Source organism: Xenopus tropicalis, chromosome 2, assembly GCF_000004195.4.
Source record: "Xenopus tropicalis strain Nigerian chromosome 2, UCB_Xtro_10.0, whole genome shotgun sequence".
Taxonomy (NCBI): Eukaryota; Metazoa; Chordata; class Amphibia; order Anura; family Pipidae; genus Xenopus; species Xenopus tropicalis.
The window spans coordinates 126817797-126836163 of NC_030678.2; positions in this window are offsets into that span (position 1 = coordinate 126817797).

Consider the following 18367-nt stretch of genomic DNA (forward strand, 5'->3'; position numbering starts at 1 on the left):
GTTGCCTCATCAATTGCGCGTGAAACGGGCAGATTTATGATTGCTCAATCCTTTCAACTCAACCCATCATAAAAGAAACCCATTTCGTGGGAAAAAAAATTTTTTTTCCATGAGCTGGCTTTCTTAAATAAGAAAAATTTGGCAGAAAATACCTTAACTAAGGTTTAATTGAGGTTTTTTCCCCCCAAATCCCTCCATGAGTTCCTTAATTTACACTGTGTTTTCTTTGATTGCTCAAGCCGAAAGGCTTCATAATATATCTGTCCCATAATCCTTATTTCCCACCCTCCACTGCAGCGCTTGGACTTGGAATTTAGAATTCAGTATCTGGTTGTTCAGGCTTTAGGGAATTGGCACACAGGAAGATCTGTTGCCCGTAGTACATCTGTGCTACCGCAGGCGGCAAATCGCACAAAATGTTGAAAGAAGCAGATCCACTCTCACCAGCAGCTCCAGGTATCTGCACAGGCAGTCCCACAAAAGGCAGAAGCATGTATTTTCAGTGCAACTACACAGAACTGCAGGTGAGAGAGGATCCACCTCTCTATGTGAGCCTACAAAAGGCAGACAGAGAGGAGCGGACAGTGCGCTTTATCTTTACAAAACCAAAACACTAACTAATTTTTACACTTTGTTTTTAGAAGTCTTCTTTTATGTTTTTTGGCTGATAGTATTCTTGTAAAGGTGTGACTGTTATGTACAGCACTGATGGTGTTAGTGCGTTTATTTCACCACAGGTTTCTTCTACTAAACAGCGCAATTATTGTAGCCATAAATTTGCTTTGTATAAGCCTTTTATGTCAATGTTCAGGAAAAGCCAACAGCAGATTTATCAGTTTTTATTTGGGCATCCTGCAGGATTTCCAGACATTTAAACTTTAATAAAATGTATCCAGCTGGCCTACTGAATTGATCAGAGAATGGATATATATTTCATTGGCCAAACCTTTGGGGCTGATTATCTCAGACTAGCTTAAAACGCATTGGCTACAATGCTGAATCCAACATAAAGCTCCGGATTCCAGTATCAGTATTGACACTAGGGTGATCACTAAAAGTCAATCAGGTAATAATTACGTTTATTATTCATTGATCTTGATTTCCAAGTGATGGAAATGTGCAGTTCCATAAGAATCACTGATAAATCTTGTTTATAGGCAGGTTACGTCTCTATGCTGTGGGTCTGACAGTACAGATTCCAGGCTGGGTTATGGCGTGTGCCTGCTGGGCAATTGTACCATTATGTGATGGTGACCCTGGTGCTTGGCCTGCTTGAAAATAGCACAGCTTTATCCTAGAGAATGATTTAGATACACTGCATTTTAGGGATCATCAAGAATCCCATCTTTGGTTATTGTACAGGTGCTTTTCATTCATATTTCAATATAATATTCCTTGTTCTTTTAATTGTTATGAACTGTATCAAGAGCAAGTGTTTGTCAGGTCAAAGATCAGTTTGTATGATGATCTCATTGTTTTTATAGATTTGTTTATTTAAGGGGTGATTCACTAAATGCACTTGCCTATTGTTCTATTGAATAATTGTAATACGATGCAGGTGATGGATTTATATACCGTAGCTACAAATCATTCTCCCAACACAAGCCCAAGCCTCCGTACAATGTAGGTAAAGGGCCTGTCCCCCTGGAATGGCTGAAACTTGTTTGGCTTTGTAATGTGGAGCATGATGTCCAATAGAATTGCTTGCCATTGCCAGGAGTTAGTAATATATTAAACTGAATATGCAATAACTTAATAACAGGTTTGTTTTACAGATCCTAGACCATCATAATCATAAAACATTTGTTCCATGATATTAAGCCTATAATTAATGGCCCTATGCCCACTCATTTCATGGCAATTCAATACTTATTAATTTACAGGTACCAGTTATATGACTATTGAATTTAATCTGATTTTTTTGGTTGATACAGACATTGTACATTAGTGTTTCTTTTATTCTGTTTCCTTTTCTGTCTGCCCTCCTTCCTGCCTGTTCTGTATGTTCTGTCTGTTCACCAGTTTAGCAGAGGGTTAGTAAATATGTTCTAACTATAGTAGGAACTAATCATTAAAAGTTATTTGTTATTTTGGGATATTTTGCCACCAGACTAGTACTGTAATACATGTAGGTCATCAGAATCACTGACACCACCCTGCACAGTAAATATATGTACTTGATATCAGTAATCTGAAACTGCCATTCTTTTGTACCTTGCATTTCAGTCTCTTGTACAAAAGATAAAGAATAGAGAAATGTTGTGGCTCACTTATAATAAATCTGTTACCATGTATATTCAGGTTTTGGGATAAAATAAGGGACACGGTGATGCAGGCATTTGGGCCCATTTAGCTGTTTTCCAAGCACCTTGAAGGGGTGATCTAAGTGTGTGCAAGATCTGTGCCAAATATGAATATGTGTATTGTATCCTGACTGACATTGCACTGAATTCTTTTCTTTTGCTCCCTATGCAATGATTCACTGAAAGCACCAGTTCTTCAAATCCACTGATGAAAAAATAAAGATTTTTTTGTTAAGAAAAATTAAACTTGTCATTTAATAATAATGTTGTGTCAATGTGATACAGTGCCTAATGACAGGGAGGTTTTCTTGTTTTTTGAATCAGAAAGCTTCTCCAGAATGGTCAGGTCATACTCCCAGCAACCATATTTATCAGTACTGTTTAGAGCCTATTTAACCAATAACTTAGTTTAAGAATTGTTCCAACTCCTAATCCAAATTATTGTGTTGCTTCCTTGGTGCACTGTTTGTGCTTAGAGAAACCCAAAAGCTGAAATTCAGATTGTAAGGGCCAGCAGGGCAAATGCTATTTAACTGGTAAAGGTGCAGTTTATTCTGTGCACACAGGGAAATAATGTATTGCAAACTGTACACCTATTGATGATTAAGCTCAGATCTACTTTATGTAGGCAGTGAAATATAAAGACCTACAGATTCAGTACTTGTGTTTATTTCAATAAAGAGTAGCCTAACGTTGCTGATCATTTAAGACTATGCCTATACAGTATGGGCAAGTGATACACACACAAGCACTACATATATGTACACAATTTAAGCCTTTCTGCTGTGAAGCCGATAAACTCAAGAATGTATTTTTCTACACAGCTTAGTCTTCTTGATTTATGTTAGTTCTCCAACCACCACCTTTGTAAGGGCTTCATATAAAATACTTATATCTGGATAACAAATTTGACCACATCTGTGTAAGGGGATGAAAAGCCTTGGTACAAATAAAATGCATAATGTGCTCTTCTGACTACAGCAGTAAGAACGTGAGTGCACAATTGCCTGCAGAGCTGCTGCACACCCATTCATAATAGGCTTTTTGCTCCAGGAGTATGCTGGGGGCGCGCATGGCTGACTTTGGCAGGTAACTAGGTAAAGCTGTAAGTTAGAGCAAGCAACTGGCTGATTTTTCTGCACCAAGTGAGACGCACCTTAAGAGTCATCCCTATATTGGGGTATAGCAGGGAATGGGAGATGATTCCAGGGGAACATGACTAACTGGTAACGTTATTATTAGTGTCCATGCAGAAATAGGTTTCCTCATAGGAAAGCACAAAGAACAATGAGTTGCTGGCACCCTATAAGTTACCAGGGGCAGCAAATAGTGGTTTCCAATTATTATTCTTGAAATTCGACGCTGTTAGTGCAGAGAGTGCAATTGGTGGGCCAGCAGACCACAGTAAGTGTCTACATTGCTATTTCTTCTGCATCCCTTTCATGTCGGTACTGCCCCTCCCAAACAAGGTAGGTAGGTTTACCTGTACACTCTTTTGGTGAATCTTGTTAGAAGTGAAACACTTTTCTTTTTATTTACTTCTGTATGGGCACTTCAGGTAGAGGGATGATTTCCAGGTAATGGAGAAGAATTTACCTAAACCCCAAAACGCAATATGCAAATTATGTCTCTTATTGGGAAGAAAAGCAGGTGTGGGCATAACCATGGTCCATGCTGCTGACAAGCCATGCTAGGGTTCGTTGCTCTTGCTCTTGGTTGTGCCGCCATTGGCCTCTGTTATGGTCCTAGGCTCACGTTGCCACTGGCTTTTTCTATCGCCCTAAGCCGTAGCTATTTCTGTTGTCTGCTGTATTTTTCCATAGCCCTTGGCGCAGATGGCTGCTGGCCTTTTCACAACCCTTAGTACATATGTTTGCTGGTCTTTGCTATAACCCTTGGCACATGTGGCTGCCAGCCCTTGGTATGGCCCCAGGAGCATGTGGCTGCTGGCCCATGGCACATGTGGCTGCCGAGGCTTTGCTGTGGTAGTCTTTGGCATGGCAACAGCCATTGGTGGGAGTGGCTTCTGGCTTTGGCTATGGTCCTTTTATGCATATTTGCTTGCTTTTACCAGCAATTAGCATGCTTTTTTCAATGTAGGTTCATAATGCCAGGTGGTTGGTTGGCCTGAGTAGTGTAAGCAGTAGTTAGTTTCTGTGCTGATTGGCATCCAGCAGGTGGTGGTTGTGTCAGTGTTGTTGGTTATATATCTGACATTTGCTTCAGTTTTGTGTGTCTCAACACCTGCTCAGTGGATTGGCACATATCCTGTACTGTGGTCATGCAGGGCCTGGGCTACCTCAGCATTAAAGGAACAGTAACACCAAAAAATAAAAGTGTATAAAAGTAACTAAAATATAATGTGCTGCTGCCCTGCACTGGTAAAAGTTGTGTGTTTACTTCAGAAAGTCTACTATAATTTATATAAATAAGCTGCTATGTAGCCATGGAGGCAGCCATTCAAAGGAGAAAAGGCACAGACACATAGCAGATAACAGATAAGTTCTTTAGAATACAATAGTGTTTTATCTGTTATCTGCAATGTAACCTGTGCCTTTTCTCCTTTTTTCCAGCTTGAATGGCTGCCCCTGTGGCTACACAGCAGCTTATTATATATATTATATTAGTGTTACTGTAGCAAACACACCAGTTTTACCAGTGCAGGGCAACAGTACATTATATTTTTATTACTTTAAAGCGCTTTCATTTTTTAGTGTTACTGTTCCTTTAAGCCATGTACTCTCAGATAGCACAGCCATTTGGACGTGATGTAACCTGATGCAATGCACCTGTATCTTTTATGTCATTGTGTTTGCAGCCCCAGTGTCAGGCCCCACTAAAAGGGATACGTTGAGTGACTTGCCCTCTGGCCAACAGGCAGCGCACATGGGGTTTCCACTTAATCTTTACAGGACAGTCCTGTTGCTCCTGTAATTCATTGTCACCACATTGTTGTGCTGTCAGACAGACACTTGTCTTGGTGTATAGGTACTGAGAATTCCGGATTGGTGCATTTGGAATTTTTTTTTTTCGTTCTTCTGCATTACACATTCTTTAACACAAGATGGAGCTGTGTCCTTTCTATGTGTTTGGTGTTGAACATCAATATTGGTAACGGAGACAAATATTTTATACCAGTTCAACATTTCATTGGTCAAGGGAGATACAGCATCTTAGAAAAAATATATTGGACATTTCTAATAAAGGCGAAAAATCTTTGTTTATAAACAGTTTGCTCTCTGCTATAAAGACGTTTCCCCATGATATCATTTCAGAATGAAGTGAAAAAGACATTGTATTCTAATTGTTTTATAGTCAATCTGTTCTAAAACGTAGATACAGTATGTTTGTAATCAAATGTGTCCATAATATACTGTTACTGCAATACTGTAGTGCTATAGACTGCAGATGCCCAATTGGTGAGAGCCACAGATCATTAAGCAAAAGAACTGTAGTCAGTAGACTGTTAGCTGCCTTTGTCCTCAGAGCACCCCGGCAATGCATGCCTTTAGGATATCTGCACAGAAGCACTGGGGAGGGGATGTCACTACGTTCCTATTCTCATTTGTGACCTTTTCTTAACAGCTGCAGGTTCCGCTGAGAAGCAAATGGCTGCAAATTAAGCATCTTTATAGAGAAAGATGTAGGATTAAAGGGGAAATTTTGTATAGTAGGAATAAATGTCTGTTTGTTACTATAGAGGAGTGCAGGTTAGTTATACGTGAAAGCCCTTGAGTGAATGCAGTGAATGACTTGCCGAAGCCTCCGGTGGGTAGCCAGTACATACCACAGTGGCCACGACATGAAGGCGAGCCCCAAGGACACGGCTGATGTCACAGATGAGAATATGTGGCTAATTGGCTGGAGAAATATGAACTGCAGAATTTTAGTGGCACATTTTGCACATATTTTGTGTAGGTTTATAGCTCCTTAAGGTATAGAGAATAATTCATTATTAGAATTCTCAATAATTCATATTTGCCCTTGACTGGACAAAGGCATAAAAACAGAGGTAATAACAAAGTATACATTTAATAGGAGGAAAGAAAAAGTAACCAAGAAATTAAGAGGAAAGAACAGGCAATAATGCAGTAATGATGATAACATTGGGATGGGTTAAGTCTGTATTTAAGGAGAACTCCACCCAAATACTGTTTTTGGCTTAGTGAAAGAATAGAAAACTCTGAACCAATTTTCACTATACCAACTATTAGAATTTCAATGACTTTTAGGTAATTTGTAAAATTAACTGCTGTTGACAACAGTATCATTCTTGCTGTCTATACTTTTCTCTGCTGGATCGGACTCTTAAACCAGTGTACAAAAAGGAGAAAACTGACTGACATCTGCTATATTATTCCAAGAGTCAGAACAAGGAAACAGAAAGGGATAAACAAACACTGGTTTCAGAATTATGAATAACTTTAAAACCCACTGAAATCTTTTAACTCATTTATCCAGGAATGTTGTTTTAAATAATATTGTTTTTCATTATGAAATAAAAGATTTTGGCTGGAGGTTACCTAGGTTTTTTTCTTTTTTTTTAATTTATGATTTTTACACACATTTTTAATTGTTTATTCTGATAACAGGTAAAAAGTATATTGGGAACAAGTCCTATTCTCTGAACTGAAGGTATACTGCTCCTTCAGTTCATAAAAATATATTTCTTGGATAAAGGAGCCTCTAGGGGAGAATGGGACACAGTTACAAAAAAAACCTAAATATAAAAAGTTCCTATGTCCGGACACTTCTAAAAATCAGGTAAAGATTTTGGTATGGAATAAAACAGTATTGATTGATACTATTCATTAAAAAAGATGAAATAGCAGTCCCACTGACGAACTGGAATCAAGGGGAGAAATGAGTATGTTGCTAAACTACACAGTAATGGAAGCTTTTATTCCAAAGGATACTTATAATCTATTAATATATTATGTGTAAGCAAGATAAACTCCATAAACTCCATGGCCACTTACCATCTACATAGGTATAAAAAATGATTGGTGAACTTTGTATAAAATACTTGCGAAAAAAAGCTTTAGCTCCTAGTTGTTGCTCTGTGCTGCAAACAAATACAATTGTAGAAATCCAAAAAATAGGATATAGGAAATTCCTATTTTTTGGATTTCACCATCTACATAGATATGGCCCTACAATCCCTAACCCCTGCCCTAAAGCCATTGTTATAATTATTGATATAGTGCCGTCGCCTCATGCAGCACATTACAGAGCCATCTTAACTGATACTACGTAATATGCCTGTACCTGATGGTGAATTCTCTCTTGGTTTAGTGGATGTTTGTGAGCTACGGTGAGGGAACCGAAGGTGTCTGGTCTCATTTATGTTGTTCTGAGAAACCCATTTACAGTATAGGGTGAATTTTACATTCACGTAGTTGGAGATGTTACTTACAAGACTTTACTTTTTGTTTTAGAAGAGAGGGTATTAGTTTTTAGAGCATTGTTGTTTTTATTCTTTGGTGTGTACGCGAAACCTACCAACGGCGCTATTGAGAGTCGTGACTCTCTAGGAGCCAGAGTAGAAGGAAAAAAATCTTCCTGACGAGAAATAGAAGCAGAAGTCATACTTTCATTGGAAACATGTTTTTTTCAGTTAAGAGCAGAATCCTTTATTGAAATCCGTTATTTAAATGTGCAAGGTGCAAACAGATTTTTTTATATTTAATTTTGAAATTTCACATGGGGCTAGCTTTATTTCCCAGGGTGCCACAGCCATGTGACTTGTGCTCTGATAAACTTCAGTCACGTTTACTGCTGAGCTGCAAGTTGGAGTGAGCCCCTCCCATTCCCCCAGCAGCCAATCAGCAGAACAATGGGAAGGTAGCAAGATAGCAGCTCCCAGTAGATATCAGAATAGCACTCAATAGTAAGAAATCCAAGTCCGGCTTGGGACTCCTCCAGTTACATGGGAGTAGGTGAAACAATAGGTTATATGAAAGCAGTTCTAATGTGTAGCGCTGGCTCCTTCTGAAAGCTCAGACATCAAGACCAAAGTTCATTCTGTTTGCTTGGGTCTTTTACACACAACAATGAATGCATCTTGTACATAGTTAGGAAGATTGCTTTCTTATAGATGGCCTTTTCATACAGAAGGTGGATGGATGTGGATAGCCTTATTAAGCAGAAAATACACTAGCAATAAATGTAACAATTGGGTAGCACCAACCCAGGAACATGTAACCATGTCACTTTTTTTTTTAAGTAAAAATAGAACTGAATATTAAACACCAATTATTCCATTGGGAATGATATTGGCTTTGATTACTGCAATCAATACCAGCAGGTTTAAGTTAGGAGTTTAGTTTACCTTGTGACTAACTGAATGCTTTATATTTATTTTATTTTACAGACAAGAATGTTCCTGCTTCAGGGAAAGGTAATAAATCTATTTAGTTATGAAAGTCTTATTTGTTATGTGCAGTATGTGTAACTTAATAAAGAGATGCCTTTTGGGTATGGACATTGTAATGTTATCAAATTCCATGGACCATGGCTGAAATATGTATTTTGAATGCCACTTTTAGTCTTTGCATATAAACTGCTGTGACTGCCTTCAATAATTGGGTAATTATAAAAGGGGATCTATTATTGTGGCTGTTCTGATAAAGGTGCATGCCCCATGAAACATAGGGGCAGATTTACTAATCCACAAATGCTCTGAGCGTTCATTCGAACGCCCCAAGCATATTTTCGGCAACTTTTTCATAGCTTGTGCGTCTTTTTCGTACTTTGCGACAAAATTTGTGCAACAAAATCGTATTTGTCGCGCCGAGTACAAAAGTTTCGGATTCATTCAAGCTTCTGTATCGTGTCTTTCCTTGGCCCAGGTTGGAGCTGCAGAGTGCCATTGAGCCCTATGGGAGACTTTCCTTGGGCCGGGTTGGAGCTGCAGAGTGCCACTGAGCCCTATGGGAGACTTTCCTTGGGCCAGGTTGGAGCTGCAGAGTGCCATTGAGTCCTATGGGAGACTTTCCTTGGGCCAGGTTGGAGCTGCAGAGTGCCACTGAGCCCTATGGGAGACTTTCCTTGGGCCAGGTTGGAGCTGCAGAGTGCCACTGAGCCCTATGGGAGACTTTCCTTGGGCCAGGTTGGAGCTGCAGAGTGCCATTGAGCCCTATGGGAGACTTTCCTTGGCCCAGGTTGGAGCTGCAGAGTGCCATTGAGCCCTATGGGAGACTTTCCTTGGGCCAGGTTGGAGCTGCAGAGTGCCATTGAGCCCTATGGGAGACTTTCCTTGGGCCCAGGTTGGAGCTGCAGAGTGCCATTGAGCCCTATGGGAGACTTTCCTTGGCCCAGGTTGGAGCTGCAGAGTGCCATTGAGCCCTATGGGAGACTTTCCTTGGGCCAGGTTGGAGCTGCAGAGTGCCATTGAGCCCTATGGGAGACTTTCCTTGGGCCAGGTTGGAGCTGCAGAGTGCCATTGAGCCCTATGGGAGACTTTCCTTGGGCCAGGTTGGAGCTGCAGAGTGCCATTGAGCCCTATGGGAGACTTTCCTTGGGCCAGGTTGGAGCTGCAGAGTGCCATTGATTCCTATGGGAGGCTTCCAAAATCATGCACAGAAGGATCAAAGTCAGAAAGGTTTTCCTGCATTTTACGATCATTCGGTAGGAAAATTTTGTGACTTTCGGATCGCCAATACGATATTATCGTGACTAATACGATTTTTTTGTAAGCATATTCGTGATATTTGCGATCTTAAGAAATTATAGTATCCATTATCCCATTCGGGATTTAAACTCTTGATTTCATGAATCGGCCCAATAGTGTGCATCTACTATCATACAATAAACCACAAAGGAGTTGCCCATATTTCATTGCATCTCTGTGCCAGTTCTTCTTTGTATAAATGAGTTTATCCCATATGTAATAAAAGACACCAAATTTGCCCAGTAGCAGTAACCTATAGCAACCAATAAGATGTTTGCTTTTAAACAGGTGAACAGAAAAATCTACCTGCTGATTTGTTGCTATAGGTAACTGCTCCTGGGCAAACTTAGTGCCCTTTATTACACAACCCCCTTTGTGTAGGTTTCTGAATACCATTGCAGCTGGAGGGGGCAAGTAAAAAGCCCTGCATGTTAATCCCAGCAAATCAAAAAGGGGGCCTATAGAAACAAAGTAATATTTCCACACTGTACCTGACTCTTTATTGAATTAGTGTTACATCTGTATAATGCTATGAACACACCCCAGCCTGCAATTCCTTACTGACTTCTAATCACAGTAAAATGGCAAGGGTTCAAATCAGCTTTATGGAGTATAATGAACTGGCTGCTAGTTATTATTTAGAGAAAGAGCTGAAAGCTAATATATATATAATATATATATATAAGACAAGATACTTTTCATGGCTACTAAATGCCAGACAATACCTACCATAGACAATACTGAGAATTGCCGCAGCCAAAACACATGCAGACACACTATCAGTAAATGATCAGCACTGTCTATTTTAGTAGCCATGACAAGTAGCTGCAACTAGATGCTCTGTGTTTCTTCACAACTGCCTTACATTTAGTTCCAGGTAATGTGCAAAGTACATAAAGACATAAAGAAGAAACCAAGCAATGTACATACAGTGTGCAATTGTATTTGGTTGGGTGTCATGCCAGCATAAACAATGGGTCTGATCAACGATTGCTATAAATGATTAATGAGTTTGATAAACTGAAATAAGACCTCTAAGGAAACAGCACTAGTGCAATTTAGAAACCATGTTCATAAATTAGCCGCCTAGTCTTTGGGCACCTTTCCCAAAGGCAATTGTTTAAACTATAAGGGCCCCACAAATGGTGAGTTTTATTGCCCACAGTACGTGACCTCTCCCATGGGTGATAAGGTGCCTAAAATTACCTGCCCTTTTGCATCCATTGACTATTCTGGATAATACAGTAGAACAAAAATATGAGTTTTATTGCCCACAGGAATTGACCTCTCCCATGGGTGATAAGATGCCTAAAATTACCTGCCCTTCTGCATCCACTGACTATTCTGGATAATAGAACAAAAATGGCTTCTTATGCATTTTTGCGTCCTTACCCAAGATCGCCGCATTTTAAGTGTTTCATAGTTTCATGCTTAGTTTCTACAGCTGGAAATACAAATTAAACTGTGTATTTTATTAAAACATTCTAAAATACAACTGAGAAATAATTTTTTTTAGTAGACTTAAGGTATGAAGATCCAAGTTAGGCAAAGATCCCTTATTCAGAAAACCCATACCTGTACTAGTTAAGGTACATAATTTTAGAAGTTTTAATAGTTTAGTCACCTTCAAATGGTGCAAGATAAGACTCACTTCTCAGTGATGTTCCTCTGTAACATGTAACATTTCATCTGTCCCCGTGCAGTAACCCATTGCAACCAGTTATTTGCTTCAATAATATAGTTGGTGAAATTGTTTCCTTGCTGACACCTTTTAGGACTGATCTGATTTCTTATCACTTCTACATGTGGGTCAGTACAAACAGATTTAAATAAGATCAACAGGGAACTATAAAATCCACGCCCTGCATGGTTAATTAGCAGCTAATTTAGATTTATTGCAGACTACACCATTTTCTGTGCCACCATGCAGTATACATTCAGCCTGCAATGTTGCCCAATCAGCAATTTCATTAAACATGCTTATGAATCATACATAATGCAGGGCTGCATGTCTGAACACAAGCTGATGACTCTACTTACTATCAACTATTGTAAAAAGAATGATCTGACAACTACTCTCCCTGCTCAGATTTCAGTACAGTTCTGCCAATGACTTTTGAATAGAGAATTATGGGGGCACATATTGTAACATTTAAATGTAAGGCTCTATCTCATCCCTTTAATATATGAAACATAAAATTATTCACGTATTTATGGGTCAGTTGTCAATCTGAAGAGAGGATGCCTGCCGCAGAATACACTAGTGTTCATCAGAACTGATTTTATCTTTCATACAACATGTACATTGGAACTGTGCTTGGTTGCGAATCAGGCACAATTGTGCTTAGTATTTATGAAGTCTGCTTGGTGCCATTTTCCGTGTCTGGTGTGTGACTCATGCGCTCTGGAACCCTGGAGCTACTGTCTGGTCATCAGGTGGCGTTAACTCCGGGGTTTCTCTGCGTCAATAGGCACAGCAGCTCTTAAATCAGAATAGAAGGTTGAAAGGACAGAGCAGCGCTGAGCACAACTATATAAAGGCAAAGTGCATTTTGACACAAGTATCTTTACTGAAAGAGGTTTTACAGCAGGGGCTGCAGGGTACAGTTTAATACAGTGTAACTATGGAACAACACTACAATCTTAAATAAACAAGAGTAAACAAAAATACGCTTCTCTAAGATCAGTTAGTGGGTGCCATTAAGCATAGGGTGCAGGAGAGCCCTGAACATACAGTTGTTTATGGCTGTGCATCTTATACAGTTTTGCACCCCTTAGGCTACCAGTACTTGCACATTTATGTGCTTCATGTCCCCATCCTGCCACAATGGGCTTTTTTCCTTCCTTTCGCCATTCCTTGTAGAAGAAAAGCATTTTGGTTGAGGAGACACGTTTGTTACTCATAAAAAAAGCAGAAGGAACTCTGGGGAAAAAAGCCCAGGGTCGATTAGTTCTTGTATCTTGGCATTAGCACTTGTAGTAATAACTTACTGTATTATATGCTAGTTTGTTGCTACTTAATCACAAATGTCAGTTTGACTAGGGCCACTGTTTTCTTCTAGTAAATGTATATGGAATAATACCTTTGCAGCCAATGTGGTTTTGTTGTTCTTGTTTAATCAGTCAACTGAAGCTGCTCTGTTTTAAATGTTATCTTTTCTTAACATAGGGTAGTAGGAAGCATCAACATTTCTACATAGACGACTCCTGAGGTGCCTCTCATGGCTCTGGGCTGGGCCAAGTGCTAGGAATGGGTATTAATTGTACAGGGGCAGCCTCTACAGCTTACGGGCAACCCAATTTGTGTTGTGGTGCTAGAAATGGTTATCATGGTATACATTAGATGGTTGCTTAGCAACCAGTGGACCGAGAACTGTAGGGGACCTGCATTACTAGCAAAGAAAGGATTTATCCTTTTGGAATGATTTGGGACCATTTCTTATATATGGAAATTATTTTTTTAGTATTACATTAACTCCATTGCTTATTCTTTCATATAATGTATTATTTATGGCACATCCATAACATATAGTGTGACATTTATTCTGTTTTTTTGGGATGCCAAATTGCTTTTAATCTTGATTATCTTCCAGTAAGAACTGTACTACTTTATTTGCTGTACCTTTTATTATTGAACAACAACATCATCATTTTGTGTAATGTTTCCTTGTTGGTGGTCATCCGAACTTGTGTTTGTGTATATTATGCACCGTCCTGCCCTTTGCGAGTCTCTCGTTTCAGGCCTCACGTCTCCTCTACTCAAGCCCTACGTCTTTCACTGGAACTGTGCTCCAGATCACCATGGTTACTTTACAAGGAGACTCAAGGGAGCTGGTCTTCACATCCAGTAACTATGGAGACAAGGGAATGGTTGGCAAATGAGAGTCCAGCAAGGTCAGAGAAACAATGGCACAGCAACATGGAAGCAATGGCCTGTTTATTTCATCAGTTATTTGATGCTTTACTTCACACTGTTAGATGAGGCATTGATTTAACCCATTTAACCCATTGCAACTAGAGATGTTTTAAAGCTCTGTGTTTTCTACTCAGAAGCTTTAGTGATTTACTTAGAGTGCACCAACACTGATTCCCACATTCTCCTGACAGCTAGAATATATCCATTGTGCTTGGCATTGCCTGCAGGAGCGGTGCCCTCATTGCCTTTTAATATCTACTCTATTCAGATTTGGTGTTCTGCTTTACTAGCCCCTTGTCATTATTCCGTATTCAAACAATGATCAGTTGCAGAACAATGATACATATGATCGCTAGCAAATTGTGTGTCTTGGTAATTATTGCTAACAGCATCAGTTCCAGTGATTTGTCGCAAGTTATAAAAATGAAAATCAATATTTTTGCCGACATGACATTTATTGACTTTTACATAATACATTTTGCAAGTCATTTCTCTCAGGTCTGCATGTATTAATCTTCCGTAAATATAGAAACTATTGTTATAAAAATAAAGGAAAAATATTAGGAGCACAGAGAGAAGAAGAAAAACAGGAATACAAAGCTAAATGTTTTGTGTGTCTGAAAGCACAGGCTTTAAACCAATATATATGTAATTTATTATATGAGAACAATATGTGGGCGAGGTAGCCTTCCCTGGGAAGCTTCAAGGTAAAAGTTGACGGAACATATAATGGAATTCATCAAAATAATAGTGTACCTCACACACATACATATAAATAATACCATAACTTCAGAAGCATCCCTTATTGCACTTCTTTTCGGCCATCCTGTTTCTGAGGTCGGTTAATGTCGTATCAATATAAAATAAATAGGCAGATAATAACATAGTTCCTATACTCAGACCACTCTTGCTTGCTAGTCTAGGGATGCACAAAAGACAGTAGTGCTAGTCACTAAAATAGTCACAGAATTGCGTGCAAAAAATCAGCCATACATAAAGTACTGGTTTACTTGCACCAGCATGTCTTTTGTACTTTGAAGGAGACACAGCATAAATATTTAATATGTTGCTTAGTTGGAACTGTATAGGATTTCCCTAGCAAGGTTCTAGAGTAGGGAGGTCCCAGGCCTGTAAACTTATATAAAATTGACGGCAAAGAGGAAGAGGCTTTGTGGCCTAAGAAACATCTGGTGACAGTATAAACCTTTGAAGTAGTTTGGAAACCCTAACAGGTCTGTGTACAGAACAAGAACAGTGTGTTGTCTATAAACCCTCTTCGAAATTAAGGGGCAGATTTTTAAAAAATGTGAGATTAGACTTCACCACAGAAAAACTCACTCACTTCCTATTCATTCCTATAAGATTTTTAAAATTGTAATTATCAATGAGTAGACTTATCAAAATGTGGGTTTAGAGCTTAATACATAAAAACTCACCCATGATTTATTTATTTATATGCGGTTTTTAATGAGGACCTGTCACCATAAAAGATAACTACAATTTCTTTCCAATTGTGTCTGTCAAGCAAGATAAACTTTACACTATATAAATATTATAAATCATGTTTCCTCCAGTTTAGGAATTACACATTTACAGAAAACAGGTAGGTGCCATTTTGTAAAAGGCAAGTTTTGTATCATCCCAAAATCTTGTTTATGTGCAAGAATGGCAGACCTGATACACAGGCCCATGCACTGGCTGCACAATTAGGTGGTGAGAAGGGTGGGGGATGTGAGGAGTGCAGTTACATCTAGAAAATGCTGAATGGAAAGTGAGGCCCGGAGACGGGCGCAGCGTAGGGGGAGGGCCTGCATGACAGGGTAGGCTGCGCAAGCGGGGATTGGACAGCAAGTCAGGGGTCAAAGGGGGGTATAAAAGGAACGGGCAAGGGGAGAAAGGGCCACTCAGCGCGGGAAGCGGGCGCAAGAGGTCAGGCGGCAGCACAAGAGGACAGCGACAGAGCTTACCCAGCATGGACGCGCTGCTCCAAGAAGCAAGCAAGAAGGGAGAAGGATGGCTCCGGCGGATGCTCCAGCAGTCCGAACAGGCAGAGGCAGAAGAACCACCTGCACGGCAGAGGCGCTCCAGACCCCCCAGCCGGCTCAGCCCCTCACCGGTCCGGACCAAAGGAAGGCGCCGACGCAGCCACAGCCCACCAACAGCAGGCACCTCCAGGACGAGTGGACCCGAGCACGGGACGTCGGCTCGCAGAGGGACCCCACCAACCACAGCAGCGGCGACGTCAGGTATCCCAGGGGAGGCTGGGGGCGGGGCCAGGAAGCGGCGCATGGCAGGGCAGACGCAGGGCCAAAGGCGCACCGGCAGACAGCGGGCTCAAACAGCTACGCCACCAACGAAAGGGGGAACTGGGGCGGCCACAAACAGCAGAGGGGGCGGCAGGCATACAACTCAGGCCCCAACGCCACCGGAGGCAGGAGTCTGGGGGTGGGCACCTGCAGCAGCAGCAGTGCAGCGGGGGGGCCAGCAGCCCACAGAACCCTCCAGCAGCCAGACAGGGCAGAAGGGGCAGCGGCGCTCCTCCAGGAGCAGCGCAATAGCACCCAGCCAGGCACAGTCTCCCCCCAGGTACCCCTCTGAGGCCAGTGAGCACTCCTCCCTAGAGGAGGAGGAGACAAGCGAGGCACCCACGCCTCAGAGGGTAGGAGGAAGGCAGGCTAGTCACCCGGATAGGGCACACTCCACAGCGGCAACTGACCCGCAGGCCAGTGCCAGGAATACACCCCACATACCCCTGGCTTCCCAGGTACCGCGGGAACCAACAGAAGGGAGTGGGCAGCAACCGGAACCAGGAGCGGACGGCACAGGCTACACCCAGACTTCTGGGTACACAGGTATACCATTTTCCTTTGACCCCAGCCAGACACTGTCTACATTACACACACAGTCAGCATCCCTACAGCAGGTTCACCCAACACCAGGTCCAGAAGGGTCAGTTGGGCAATTCTTAGCAGGGCTGAGGCAGCTATTGGCACAGTGCGCCGAAAAGCAATTACCAACAACGTCAACTGTGCCGGCAACGGGGACAGGTGGTGCTGGGGTGCAGCAGGGAACAGCACAAGCCCCGCAAGCAGGCACCGCAACGATGGGCGGGGCATCTCAGCCCGGCCAGTCTGAGGGAGGGGGGGGCACAACGGCAGCCGAGGCGGCGCCGAAGAAAGGGGACAAGCCCGTCCCCGTCTCAGATAGCGCAAAGGGACATGCCTACATTTGCTTTGAAGGTCCATTGGGGGCTCACTTAAAACCGGAGGTGAGGGAGAAGATATGGAAGCGGGAATACATTGATATCTTTACATTGTTGCCCCTAGAACGCTTTAACATTGAGAGGTGGGAAAAAGGGAAGGAACACAGGAAAGAGGAGGATGAGGACCGCCGGCGTTATCGCCTTATACCTAGAACCTTTGGAAACTGGCTCCAAGCCTTTTCCACGCTGGCAAGCGTGATAGGTGAAAAGTCCCCAGAACACTGCTCTGCACTGTTCTGTTATCTAGATTCCATTTGGGAGGCACACAAAGTTTATGGGGGTATGGCCTGGCTCAGATACGATGAGCAGTTCAGGCAGCGCATGGCGTTTAAACCAGAGTTACAGTGGGACCACAGGGATATAGGCCTGTGGATGCGGCTCATGAACGGTAAGGGCTACCAAGGGTACGTGGGCGCACAACCAGTACAGCCCTTTCCAGGAGGCTCCGGCGGGCAAGCCACTGGCCCGGCCGGAGCACAATAAAGGGCAGGCGTGTGCTGGCTGTACAACGACAGCCAGTGCAAATGGGGCAACTCATGCCGTTTCCGACACGAGTGCTCCCTATGTGCAGGCTCCCACTCCTACGCTAGGTGTTTCAAGAGACCCAAGGACGGGACCGGAAAGCAAGGGGATGGTACTAAAAAAAGGGGAGACACCAGTGAAACTCGCAGCGATGCTTCCCTGGTTAGATAGATACCCCAACATAGAAAAAGCAGAGCTGCTCAGGGAGGGTTTCCGACATGGTTTTAGGATTCCGGGAAAAATGCTGCCGGGGTGTCAAAGGGTCAATAACTTAAAGTCGGTGAAGGGGAACATCCCTTTGGTCCAGGAAAAGCTCGACAAAGAGATTTGCCTGGGACGAATGGCTGGTCCCTTCAAAGAACCCCCCATGAAGAACATCAGGATTTCTCCGTTGGGACTGGTGCCCAAAAAGGAACCTGGGAAATACCGGCTCATCCACCACTTATCATACCCAAGGGGTGAGTCGGTCAATGACGGTATAGATAAGGAATTAGCCAGAGTGTCATACACGTCATTTGACGAGGCAATCCGCCTCGCAATCTCGGCAGGGCCCGGGGCCTTGATGGCCAAGACAGACATAGAGGCCGCATTCAGGCTCCTGCCGGTGCACCCTGATTCGCTACACCTACTGGGCTGTCAGTTTGGGGGCTACTTCTACGTAGATAGGAGTTTACCCATGGGGTGTTCTATAT